This window comes from Falco cherrug, chromosome W (assembly GCF_023634085.1).
Source record: "Falco cherrug isolate bFalChe1 chromosome W, bFalChe1.pri, whole genome shotgun sequence".
Lineage (NCBI taxonomy): Eukaryota > Metazoa > Chordata > Aves > Falconiformes > Falconidae > Falco > Falco cherrug.
This window is the reverse complement of record NC_073719.1, coordinates 7,011,008-7,023,687: the sequence shown is the minus strand read 5'-3', so window position 1 is coordinate 7,023,687 and position 12,680 is coordinate 7,011,008.

Here is a 12,680-nt window from a genome sequence, read left to right as displayed (position 1 = left end):
TTCCCATTGGAGCCCTTGTCAGGGCAGCAATTAACCTTCCTTCTCTCAAATTTTCTCTTCTAATCTGTCATGTCTCCTCTTTTTCTTGATTATTAAAACCAGTCCATGCTACTTCCAGCATTTTTCCCAGATCCCTTGAATCTGTCTCTTCTAACTATTGAAGTTTCTTTCTTGTATCTGGGGATGATTGCCCTATAAAAATAGAGATCAATTGTATAGCTTCATCTGGATTATCTGGATCTAGATTAGTATATTTTTTAGCAGTTAGTTTTAACCTTTCCATAAAAGCTGATGGTGATTCATTCGGCTCCTGTTTCACTTCATACAATTTGGACCAATTGATTGCCTTTGGCATAGCATGTTGAATGCCAAATAATATCCATCTTTGATATCTTGTTAATAACTCTTGCAGTCCCTGTTGGTTTGGGTCCAACCTTGAATCTATAGAGGGGCAATTCTGATCCACTGTCCCCTGTAAGTTACCAGTAGCATGTATTCCTTCTACTTGCTTCCTTGTGGTATTTGATACCATTTTCTTCTCAGTCCCATCTATGTGTCTAATATCACCTGTAAATCATTCCAGTCTGGATCCTGAGTTCTAATTATAGTTTCAATTACTTTCACCACTCTTTCTGGACCCTCCCTATATATGCCTGCAGTCTCCTCCCATGATCTTAAATCTATAATTGAGAATGGTACTTTAACCATCACTGGCCCGTTATTCCCAACTGCTTGATAAAGGGGAGACTGAAAAACTTCTCCCTCTTGTCGTCCTCTAGTTCTACCTGCTATTGGACTAAATCCTTCCGATCCATATCTTCCCTCTCTCTCGCTCCTGCCCTCTCCTCCTTCATCCAAGTTCCTACCCAGATTCTCATCAAGATCTCTTGATCTTTGACTAGGAGCCACCATAAATTCTAAATCTTCCTCTTCTTCCCTATCATATTTGAAACGCCTTTTTCCAATGCTACAAGCTGAATGACAATGTTTCAAATTTTTCCCTTTCCCTTCTTTTTTCAAGGCTAAACCCATAGGTTCTTGTGGCATTATCCCACACTCTTTATGCCATTCTGGACGATTTCTTAATGTGAAAAATAAACCTACATATGAGAATTCAAACCATTTTCCCTCTCGTCTGCAAAATAACATGAATTGCAATATGGTGTTGTATCTTAAAGTTCCATTCTTTGTCCATTTTTCTTGGTCATCAAGGGTATACATTGGCCACCAATGATTACAATATTCTATGAGTTGTTTCTGAGTGAGAAGACTTCCCCCCACCTTTCCCCAATGCTTCAATAAACATCTGTTGTGGTTTAACCCCAGCCAGCAACCAAGCACCATGCAGCCACTTGCTTATTCCCCCTCACCCAGAGGGATGGGGAGGAGAATCAGAAAGGAATGTAAAACTCAGGGGTTGAGATAAGAACAATTTAATAAGTAAAGCAAAAGTCGAGCACGCAAGCAAAACAAGTCAAGGAATTCATTCACTACTTTCCATCAGCATGCAGGTGTTCGGCCATCTCCAGGAAAGCTGGGCTCCATCACGTGTAATGGTTACTCAGGAAGACAAATACCATAATGCCAGATATCCTCTCCTTCCTTCTTCTTCCCCCAGTTTATATACTCAGCGTGATGTCATATGGTATGGAATACCTCTTTGGCTAGTTTGGGTCACCTGTCCTGGCTGTGTCCCATCCCAATTTCCTGTGCCTCTCCAGCCCTCTCACTGGCAGGGCCCAAGAAACCAGAAAGTCCTTGACTTAGTATAAACATCACCCAGCAACAACCAAAACCGTCAGTGTGCTATCAACATTGTTCTCACATCAGAGCCAAAACAGCACTGTACTAGCTACTAAGAAGAAAATGAACTCTATCCCAGCTGAAATAAGGACAACATCCCAAGGGAGATTTCTTTAAAATATCACCATCAACAAATTGAACTGTTCCCATGATAATAAACACAGATTACAATAAACAACAAAACACCTTAGACAGGACAATACAAAAAGCCAAGACAATTCACTCACACATACGTTCTTACAAAATTTTCATCTTTAAATGAAATCCAAGTCTTAATATCCAATACTGTTCTGAGATCAAAACCACAGTTTTACACAGTGGGACTCTAACCCACAATTACTAAACCAAAACCACAGTTGTGCACAAAATCATTCCACAGACTTTCATCTAGCAGAACTATAACCTTTTTTTAGGCACCTTTAAATCCCAACCCTGTGGAGCTTTTCTCCGTGCCTTACAGGTAGGCAACCACCCTTTTCCTGTTTCAAGAAAGGAATGCCTTTACCTTCCAGCGGTCTTGCTCAGAGTCTGTGGATTAGAGGTTCTCCCAGAGAATCCCTCAGTGCCAGCTGTAGGTCCTGTGATCCTGCAGATCCATCAAAATTCAGAAGCAGAGTCCCATCTGGGTTGCCAAAACTGTCACCAAGATCAGGAATAAGAAAAATTCTTAACACCAATGTAGTATATAAGAAGCAGGCATTCCTTTATTGCAGTGCTGGATGCGTGTTAGGTGGAACAATCCACCCTGACCATCTTGGCAGCACTCCACTGAATTCGCTCCAGTATGTTAGCAGCTGTCTTGTACTGGGGAGCCCAACACTGGATACTATACTCCAGACGCAGAGTATTCCTCTCTATTTGGCACTTGCGAGAACTCATTTGAATAGCAGGTTTGACCAGATGCTCTCCAGAGGTCCTTTTGAGTTTAGATTGGTCTAGGATTCTATATGTCTACATAATATATTTAAGCACACATAAACTGTGATGATTTTCATACAACATAGAACATGGAGTAATATACCATAATTAAATATTTTTATTTGGAAGGGATAGGAGACATTGCATGAGAACTCCACAGCTAATGGATAGCTGCGCAGAGCATAAGCTATAGATATAAAATTATTAAATTTCAGCATAACTTAAAACAAGAATTCAAAGCTATGACTGCCATTTGATACCTCTGAATATCATTTTTCTAAAAATGCTTTCTTTGTTTTCCTCCTGCAATTTGAGATCTACACTATAACTTAACTGGATACAGTTATTTAAAGACAGTTGTAGGGTCTAACTTAGGTAGTGTTTAGAAAAATCCAGTATCAAAAGTTCAACCCAATACCACAATTAGTGCAAGGTACTTATACAAGTTACATAAATATTCTTATGTTAGATGTTGCTAGAGCAGCAATTTCAAAAGCAAGAACCGGACAAAGTCAATTTAATTCCATGTTAACTCTTATGCCCATAGCTACAAATTAAGTTAAATAGGTTCACAACTAAAAGTCTTGGGAATTTTTGTATTATACATCTACCCTTGAATAAAGCCTGATTCTTGAAAGTAATGACAAATACACACTTGACTGAAGATTTTGTTCCTAACCAGTTCTATTTGGTAAGACCCTTAGATTCTAAATTTTAGGTGCAAAAAACACCGAGCACAAAATACACAACCATTAGTTATGTGACATGCTTACAAGAGAAGGATTATTATCAAACATCCTCTATAACATACTGATGTGCTATTTCACATCAAAGTGGAAAAGGTTTTTTAGAAGTCTCATTTTCAGTAGTAATAGGTGCTCACTACAAGGAGACTATTTTTACATACTTGCATGATAGTATGAAGCTATCAATAAAGAGCTTCACTTAATACTGTATCCAGTTCTGGACTTCCCAGTTCAAGAGAGACAGAGAAGTACTGGAGAGGGTCCAGGGGAGGGCTATGAATATGATGAGGGGACTGGAGCATCTCCTTTATGAGGAAAGGCTGAGAGAACTGGGCTTTGTTCAACCTGGAGAAGAGAAGACTGAGAGGGGATCTTATCAATGTTTACAGATATCTTAAGGGCAAGTACCAAGAGGATGGGGCCAGGCTCTTTTCAGTGGTGCCCAGTGACAGGACAAGGGGCAATGGGCACAAACTGAAATGCAGGAAGTTCCTTCTGAAATGAGGAATAACTTCTTTACCTTGAGGGTGACACAGCACTGGAACAGGCTGCCCAGAGAGGTTGTGGAGTCTCCTTCTCTGGAGACATTCAAAACCTACTTGGACGCGATCCTGTGCAACCTGCTCTAGGTGAACCTACTTTAGCAGGGGGGTGGACTAGGTGATCTCCAGAGGTGCCTTCCAACCCTGACAATTCTGTGATTCTGTGAATAGATCCAACTCACAAGAAAGATTCCCAAATAATAGATTACTTAACAAGATTTAGCCCTAGGTTTTCACAATCCTTTCTGAGACAGAAATTAATAAATATAATTTAAAGAACAAAGGTTGGTGCAAGGCTAGGTTTGGCCAGGAGGCTAGGGTTTGAAGGTTCACAGTAAGATACTCATCCTGCTGTACCAGATGCTGAGCTGAGAAGAGAGTAACACTGTGAAGAAAGTCTTTTGGGAATCTGCCTGGATGTGAAGGGATTGCTCCACAGACTCTAAATGATATAACAGCCTCTTGGTCCAACTGCTGAGAAAATACATGGCTAGAGATTTCCTGGGGAACAGGCTCTCAGTGCACTCAAACCTAGACAGGGGGCAGCAGGGACATCAACCTAGGAAGAGCAGCAGGAACACTTGATCCCATGGTTGATGATGTCTGGACATAAGACTCTGACCACAGACCAGAGGCAAAACAAGCATAACCACTAGCAGAGACACAGACTGGCCTGCCTGACCACAGGGAGGAGACAATTTGGCTCAGTATTATTGCTCCACACCAGCCCTGGCAGGAGGAACTAAGTCATCTTAATCTGGTTCCTGCAATCAGGGCTGTCACCAGAGACCTCTCCAACAGGGCAACAAAGCTGGTGAAGGGTCTAGAAAACAAGTCTTATGAGGAGCAGCTGAGGGAACTGGGGTTGTTTAGTCTGGAGAGGAGGAGACTCAGGGGGGATCTTATCACTCTCTACAACTACCTGAAAGGAGGTTGTAGGCAGGTGGGGGTAGGTCTCTTCTCCAAGATAACAAGGGACAGGACAAGAGGAAACGGCCTCAAGTTATGCCGGGGGAGGTTTAGATTGCATATTAGGAAAAAATTCTTCACTGGAAGGGTGATCAAGCATTGGAACAGGCTTCCCAGGGAGGTGGTGGAATCACCATCCCTGGAGGTGTTTAAAAAACCACATAGATGCGGTGCTTAGGGACATGGTTTAGTGGTGAGCTTGGTAGTCCTGGGTTAACAGTTGGACTTAATGATCTCAAAGGTCTTTTCTGACCTAAATGATTCTATGATTCTAACAGCCACTCAGCCTAACTGGAGCCCTCAAAGAGGTAAGCAGAGACTACAACCATCAAGAGAGAACAGTCTGGAAAATAGGAGGGGAAGCATCTGTTCGCTACTCCAAAAGAACTTAGGAGAGCTGCAATGCCTCAATGTCTCTTCTCTCAGTGCTTTGAACTCCAATCCTCATTATCACCACCAAGGCCACTGCTACTGTATCTATATCTCCCCCTTACCCCTTATCTGAACAACAAGAGACAAGAACACAAACACAAAAACAACTCTACAATAAGACAAGGGGGGGAGATGAAGATGGGGAAAGGAGAAAAGGACATGCTGATTGGTCCTCTCAGCATGATAATAGGGAAGTGAGGTTGAGAGAAGGCTATAACTTCCTCCCTCTTTTCCTGGAATCCTAAGGTTAATGGTCCAGGTGAAAATATGTGTGCCCTAGTGCTGGGGAATGGGGGGGAAGAGATATATGGGCATGCATGTCTGTGGGGAGGGAGAGAGAAGTGCCATGTGGGTGCACAAGAACTTTCTCCTTTGCTTCTGTTGCTGCTAAGGGAGAGAGGGGAAAGGGAGATGTTGTGCATAGGGCATGTTGAGGCTTTGCCCATCCTTGTGGGAGGTAAGGAGCCTTTCCTTTCTGTGGTCAGCAGCTGTTCTGTCTTGTCTGAAAATGAGTAAGGTCCTCCAAGGCAACTGTGGAGGAGATCAATTTTTCTCACTGTCTCTCTGTGACTGTAGGCAGAAAGGCTCCTTGATAAGATATTGCTGAGCAAATCAAGTTAAACCACGAAACATGTATATACTGTTTATTCTGTGCGTGTATACACACACACACTGACATGCGGAATTAGACTCTATAACTCAAAAGTTATAAAGTAGGTATGTTTATTGCGCGCAGATGCACGGGGGATCGCTCCTCCACAAGCGTGCATGCTCGAAGTGACGAACCATCTCACATTTATACAATAAAACAAATGAACATTCAACTAACGCCTATACATATTCGTTACCTAAACCCACTTACTCTCGCTTCGTATGTTAATTAGCTTACCAGTCCTTTGCCTGGAATGTGGTGGTCTTGCAGATTTGTAGGTGATTCATGTTCTTGTGACCATCTGATCTTCTTCAGCAAGAAGCCTTAGCACTCCCTCCCTCTAGATAGCATTGGAATATCTCTCATCCTTTTCTCATTCTTTTTTAAAATAGCCCCTTTGTTAGAGGAAGAAGGGCAGGCGTCTCCCCTTTGTTAGAGGAAGAAGGGCAGGCCTCTCCTCAAAACTGTAGGCGTCTCCTCAAGGCTGTGTGCCTATGTGACCAGACACCGCACCCATGACTAGTCACCATACCCACATTCCTTGAGCAGACATATACAATCACAATCGATGTCCATTGTCCCCTTTTCACACTATTTCTCCATATCAGTCCCCCCTTTTCTATCAAACTAAGTAAATTCTTTTACTTAAGCAGTCTTCCCGAATGATATAAAGCATCATACATAAGCGTTACCCTTTTAAACATTCTCCAAACCCACAAATATAACATAATGGTTAGTATTAAGGAAATTCCTAAACTGATCAATAAGATCACAATGGGGTGTACCATAGTGTTAAGAATTCCTGTTGCAGAAGGTGACCAGCCAAAGAGAGTATCCCACCAATTATGGTTTCCATCAAGAAATCATTTACATATTCATTACAATTCCAGGAATTCATTTACATATTTCGCTCCTGCGCAATGTCCGTCTGGGGGTCTTCAGGATGAAGATCAGGAGTCTTCCTCCAGTGAACCTTTTTTTACCTTCTTGTTTCTGCGCAGACTCTGTTCCTCGATAGGCTAATGAGCATGATTCAAATTCCTTGTTTAGGTAGCGTTATATACACAACAGAAACATAGGACCAGATGGCCCTTATAAAGATAACGAATCCAAGGACCTTGTGTCTAGTACATCCGTGGTGCTGACACTAAGGGTCTTGGTGTATTCATCATGTTGACAATAAGGGCCCTTGAACACCTTTCAACTTTGGATAATTATATATAAGCACATTATTTTCTAAAAAAGTAGTATACCATTCATCACTCATTGTACGTAGCTCATTATTCAATCCCCCCTGTTCTAAAAACTATCATTATGCTCTCTGATCATTGTTCGACAGCATCAAACAGAACACTGAAGTAATAAGGAGTATGTATTTGCCAATCTATTCCCAATACTGTACACACTTGTTGTACTATTTTGGCACAAAAGTGTGAGTGTCTATTGAAAGAGATTGTTGCCGGAACCCCAAAGCGGGGGATAATTTCATTAAACAATCCCTTCGTTACCTCTCTTGCTTCATTTGTTCGACAAGGAAAGGTTTTTGGCCAACCTGAAAACAAATCAGACATAACTAATAAATATTGGTACCCCCCTTTTCTTGGGAGTTCGGAAAATCAGCTTGCCACTGTTGTCCAGAATAATTCCCTCTACTAATGTTCCCTAGTTTTATTTTATTCGCTGTATTGGGATTATTGCGTAAACACCGCTCAACGCCTACTGGGTTGCATCCAACAGCGGAGCTCAAGATTCTTCTTGGTGGCAAACACAGAGGCCAACCCAGTCTTGCCCTTGACTATGGTAGGAGGCACCTGACCAACCTTATTCCTTGTACTTCGTTGTCAATGCAGAGTTTCATCTGCACATCCCATAACAAGTCACTGTCATGGCAAAACACACAGATTTACATTAGTAGAACTACTACAGAGTGTATTTTATTTCAGTTTTTCTGCCAATATCCCCACAGCCTTGCTGACCAAGGGATATTGTTTTTATCTGAACTGGGCAAGCCTCCTCCTTATCATTTTTACTGTAACAGGTAAAGCATTTTTCACCTTTTATTTTCAGATACACCTGGTTAAAAATTTCCTTTACTTCAGGGAGGTCCTCTTTTCCTCTTTTCTGTTGAATTAAAGATAAGCTCGATATTTCAATTACTTGATCATTTTTAACTTTTAGTTTCATTTCTCCTTCTTTAAACGTCTAGATGTTCTAATAAATCTCATCCCAACAAAGATTTTGATGAATTTGGCATTCTTATTTGTTTTCTTAGTTTGTACTTTAAAGGTTTCAGGATGCTTTCCTGGTGGCCAGCAGCTCCCACAACTGTAACAATTATTTTTTTTACTGAAGTTTCAATCATGCTTACCTAGTAACTGGAACCTTTATCTAGTCCTATTGATACAGAGAAATAGTGTGAAATGGGGACAATGGACACCGACTGTGATTGTATATGTCTGCTCAAGGAATGTGGGTATGGTGACTAGTCATGGGTGCAGTGTCTGGTCACATAAGCACACAGCTTTGAGGAGACGCCTACAGTTTTGAGGAGACACCTACCCTTCTTCCTCTGACAAAGGGGCTATTTATAAAAAGGATGAGAAAAGGATGAGAGACATTCCAATGTTATCTAGAGGGGGGGAGTGCTAAGGCTTCTTGCTGGAGAAGATCAGATGGTCACAAGGACATGAATCACCTACAAACCTGCAAGACCACTACATTCCAGGCAAAGGACTGGTAAGCTAATTAACATACGAAGCGAGAGTAAGCGGTTTAGGTAACAAATATGTATAGGCGTTAGTTGAATGTTCATTTGTTTTATTGTATAAATGTGAGATGGTTCGTCACTTCGGGCATGCACGCTTGTGGAGGAGCGATCCCCTGTGCATCTGCGCACAATAAACATACCTACTTTATAACTTTTGAGTTATAGAGTCTAATTCCGTACGTCAGTTTGGCGAGCCAGGCAGGAGGATTTCTGCTCGGCTGAGGGACCAGCTGCGGAGCGGACGCTCCTAGGCACACCCCGGGAGATTTCCTCGGAGGAGCCTCCTCTTCTCAGCTGTTCACCCGGGAGCAGAAGAGAAACCCCTGGATCCACGGATAAAACGGTATGTTTAGAAACGGGGCAGCTGGTGAGACGCACGGAGACGTCCGGCGCGCAGCGTAGTCCCCAGGAGGAAAGGTACCTTGGGAGGGGGTTTGCTGACCAAGGGGTGGCCGCTAGCGATCTTGAGGGCAGATCGAGCAAACCCGAGGTTACTGCCATTCCTAAAAGCCCAGAGGCCTCGTGACAGAAAGCGGGGGGTGGGATGGAATAAGGCAGAATCTCACAGGAACAAGAGGGACCTCATAGCAAAAGTAAAATGGAAACTTTTGCGTAGGAAAAAAAAAAAAGAAAAAAAAAGAAAAAAAGAAGAAAAGAAGAAAAGAAAAAAAGAAAAAAAAAAAAAAAGGGGGAAGCTAAAAACTTCCTTTAGGTTGTCTTAAGAATTGGGGAATTCCTAGAATGTAACAACTGAAATAGCGCTCTGTGTCTTGTATGTTCTATGTGTTGTCTTGTTACATGTTCAAACTTGGAGTTATGAAATGTATGCTGAAAAATAATAATATTCTGGTAATTCTAGGCAAATAGCGGAAAACTTAACACTCTGCATAAGACCAGGAAAAATTTGGGGTTTTGTTTGTTGTTTGTTTTTTGGCAATTGCTCATTGAAATGCATACTTTGTGAACTGTCAGCGTTCCTAAAAGTTGTACATAAGTGCATGGTACCGTATAACATATTGCTTGTGTGACTGAGGGCTGCCCGGAGAGTGTGAATGGTGTGATTGAGATGCGCATTTTGATTTTCCGTGTATAGCTTAATTATTTTGACTGAATGTGAGTGCAAGAGTGCTTGAGACAGGCGTTTGAGTGCAATACGAGTAAGGAGCTCTATCCGCGTTTCTGACCTTGGGTGGCTAAGGCGGCCGGAGAAAAACAAAGTAATTCAAATTGCGAAATAGGAAATGGAAGGAGTAAGCCCTGTGAAAAATCACCCTTGGGTTGTATATTAAAACATTGGAAGGATATCGTAGGACAGGGTGGCACCGAAAACAGAAGGAAATTGATTAAATATTGTAATCAGTGGTGGCCTTTGTATAAATTGGGGAGTGATGCGAAATGGCCTCAGGAAGGAGGAACGTTAGATTATAACACTCTCCTGCAATTAATGTTGTTTCTGAGGAGAGAGGGAAAATGGGACGAAGTATCGTATGCAGACATGTTCTTCGTCCTCCGGGACAAACCTGAGTGGCAAAAGGACTGTGGATTAGTACCCCCTCGGGATCCTATGGTACTAGCACTAGAAAGAGTGCGGAATTAACATCACCTGATCTTTGATTATGGCTCTAGAAAAGGATAGGAAAAAAACCTGAGACCTAAACTAGAAAGATGTTCTTGTTGAAATTTTTGTGTTCAAAAGCTCGGGTTGTGGTTCCTTCTGTGGAGCAACCAGAATGAAACACGTTGTAAGATAAAAACTTGTACTAACGTATGTAAAACCTGAGGCGCGCGCGCGCGCGCGTGTGTGTGTGTGTGTGTGTGTGTGTGTGTGTCTGTGTGTGTGTGTGTGTGTGTGTGTGTGTGTGTGTGTCTGTGTGTGTGTGTGTGTGTCTGTGTCTGTGTGTGTCTGTGTGTCTGTGTGTGTGTGTCTGTGTGTGTGTGTCTGTGTGTGTGTGTCTGTGTGTGTGTGTGTGTGTGTGTGTGTGTGTGTGTGTGTGTGTGTGTGTGTGTGTGTGTCTGTGTGTGTGTGTGTCTGTGTGTGTGTGTGTCTGTGTGTGTGTGTGTCTGTGTGTCTGTGTCTGTGTGTCTGTGTCTGTGTGTCTGTGTGTGTGTGTGTCTGTGTGTGTGTCTGTGTGTGTGTGTCTGTGTGTCTGTGTGTGTGTGTCTGTGTGTGTGTGTCTGTGTGTGTGTGTCTGTGTGTGTGTGTCTGTGTGTGTGTGTCTGTGTGTGTGTGTCTGTGTGTGTGTCTGTGTGTGTGTCTGTGTGTGTGTCTGTGTGTGTGTCTGTGTGTGTGTGTGTGTGTGTGTGTGTGTGTGTGTGTGTGTGTGTGTGTGTGTGTGTGTGTGTGTGTGTGTCTGTGTGTGTGTGTGTGTGTGTGTGTGTGTGTGTGTGTCTGTGTGTGTGTGTGTGTGTCTGTGTCTGTGTGTGTCTGTGTGTCTGTGTGTGTGTGTCTGTGTGTGTGTGTCTGTGTGTGTGTGTCTGTGTGTGTGTCTGTGTGTGTGTGTGTGTGTGTGTGTGTGTGTGTGTGTGTGTGTGTGTGTGTGTCTGTGTGTGTGTGTGTCTGTGTGTGTGTGTGTCTGTGTGTCTGTGTCTGTGTGTCTGTGTCTGTGTGTCTGTGTGTGTGTGTGTCTGTGTGTGTGTCTGTGTGTGTGTGTCTGTGTGTCTGTGTGTGTGTGTCTGTGTGTGTGTGTCTGTGTGTGTGTGTCTGTGTGTGTGTGTCTGTGTGTGTGTGTCTGTGTGTGTCTGTGTGTGTGTGTCTGTGTGTGTCTGTGTGTGTGTGTCTGTGTGTGTCTGTGTGTGTGTGTCTGTGTGTGTGTGTCTGTGTGTGTGTGTGTGTGTGTGTGTGTGTGTGTGTGTGTGTGTGTGTGTGTGTGTGTGTGTGTGTGTGTGTGTGTGTGTGTGTGTCTGTGTGTGTGTGTGTGTGTGTGTGTGTGTGTGTGTGTGTGTGTGTGTGTGTGTGTTGGGGTGAGTTTGTACAAACCCCCGTACCCCCTCGAAGGTGCGACTGAATCATGCTGGGATGTATGGCAGGATGTTCTCTGTTTGCCTGCAAAGGCATGATACGTAAGAACACAGACTTAAAGCAACAAGGAGCAGATTTGCATTCAGGGTAAGAAAGAGTTAAAACAGAAGTGCTGTAGCAGAGGCAGGCTTGTGTAACCAGCAGAGCAGGAAGAGCATCTCCTGCCCCAACCCTTCTGCTGGTAAGGAGGACGGGGTTGCTGTTGCTGACAATTGAGCAGAAGGACCTGACAATGTCACCCCAATTGCTGCAGCATTTGCAGTACAACAGGACCGGTAACGGCCCCTTTAGGGCAGGCAATGGGTATGAGGTGGAATTTTAGTGAATACAAAAACAACTTATTTGTTAAACTTCAGTAAAAAAAAAAAAAAATAAAAAAAAATTTGTTACAGTTGTGGGAGCTGCTGGCCACCAGGAAAACATCCTGCAACCTTTAAAGTACAAACTAAGAAAACAAATAAGAATGCCAAATTCACCAAAATCTTTGTTGGGATGAGATTTATTAGAACATCTAGACGTTTAAAGAAGGAGAAATGAAACTAAAAGTTAAAAATGATCAAGTAATTGAAATATCGAGCTTATCTTTAATTCAACAGAAAAGAGGAAAAGAGGACCTCCCTGAAGTAAAGGAAATTTTTAACCAGGTGTATCTGAAAATAAAAGGTGAAAAATGCTTTACCTGTTACAGTAAAAATGATAAGGGGGAGGCTTGCCCAGTTCAGATAAAAACAATATCCCTTGGTCAGCAAGGCTGTGGGGATATTGGCAGAAAAACTGAAATAAAATACACTCTGTAGTAGTTCTACTAATGTAAATCTGTGTGTTTTGCCAT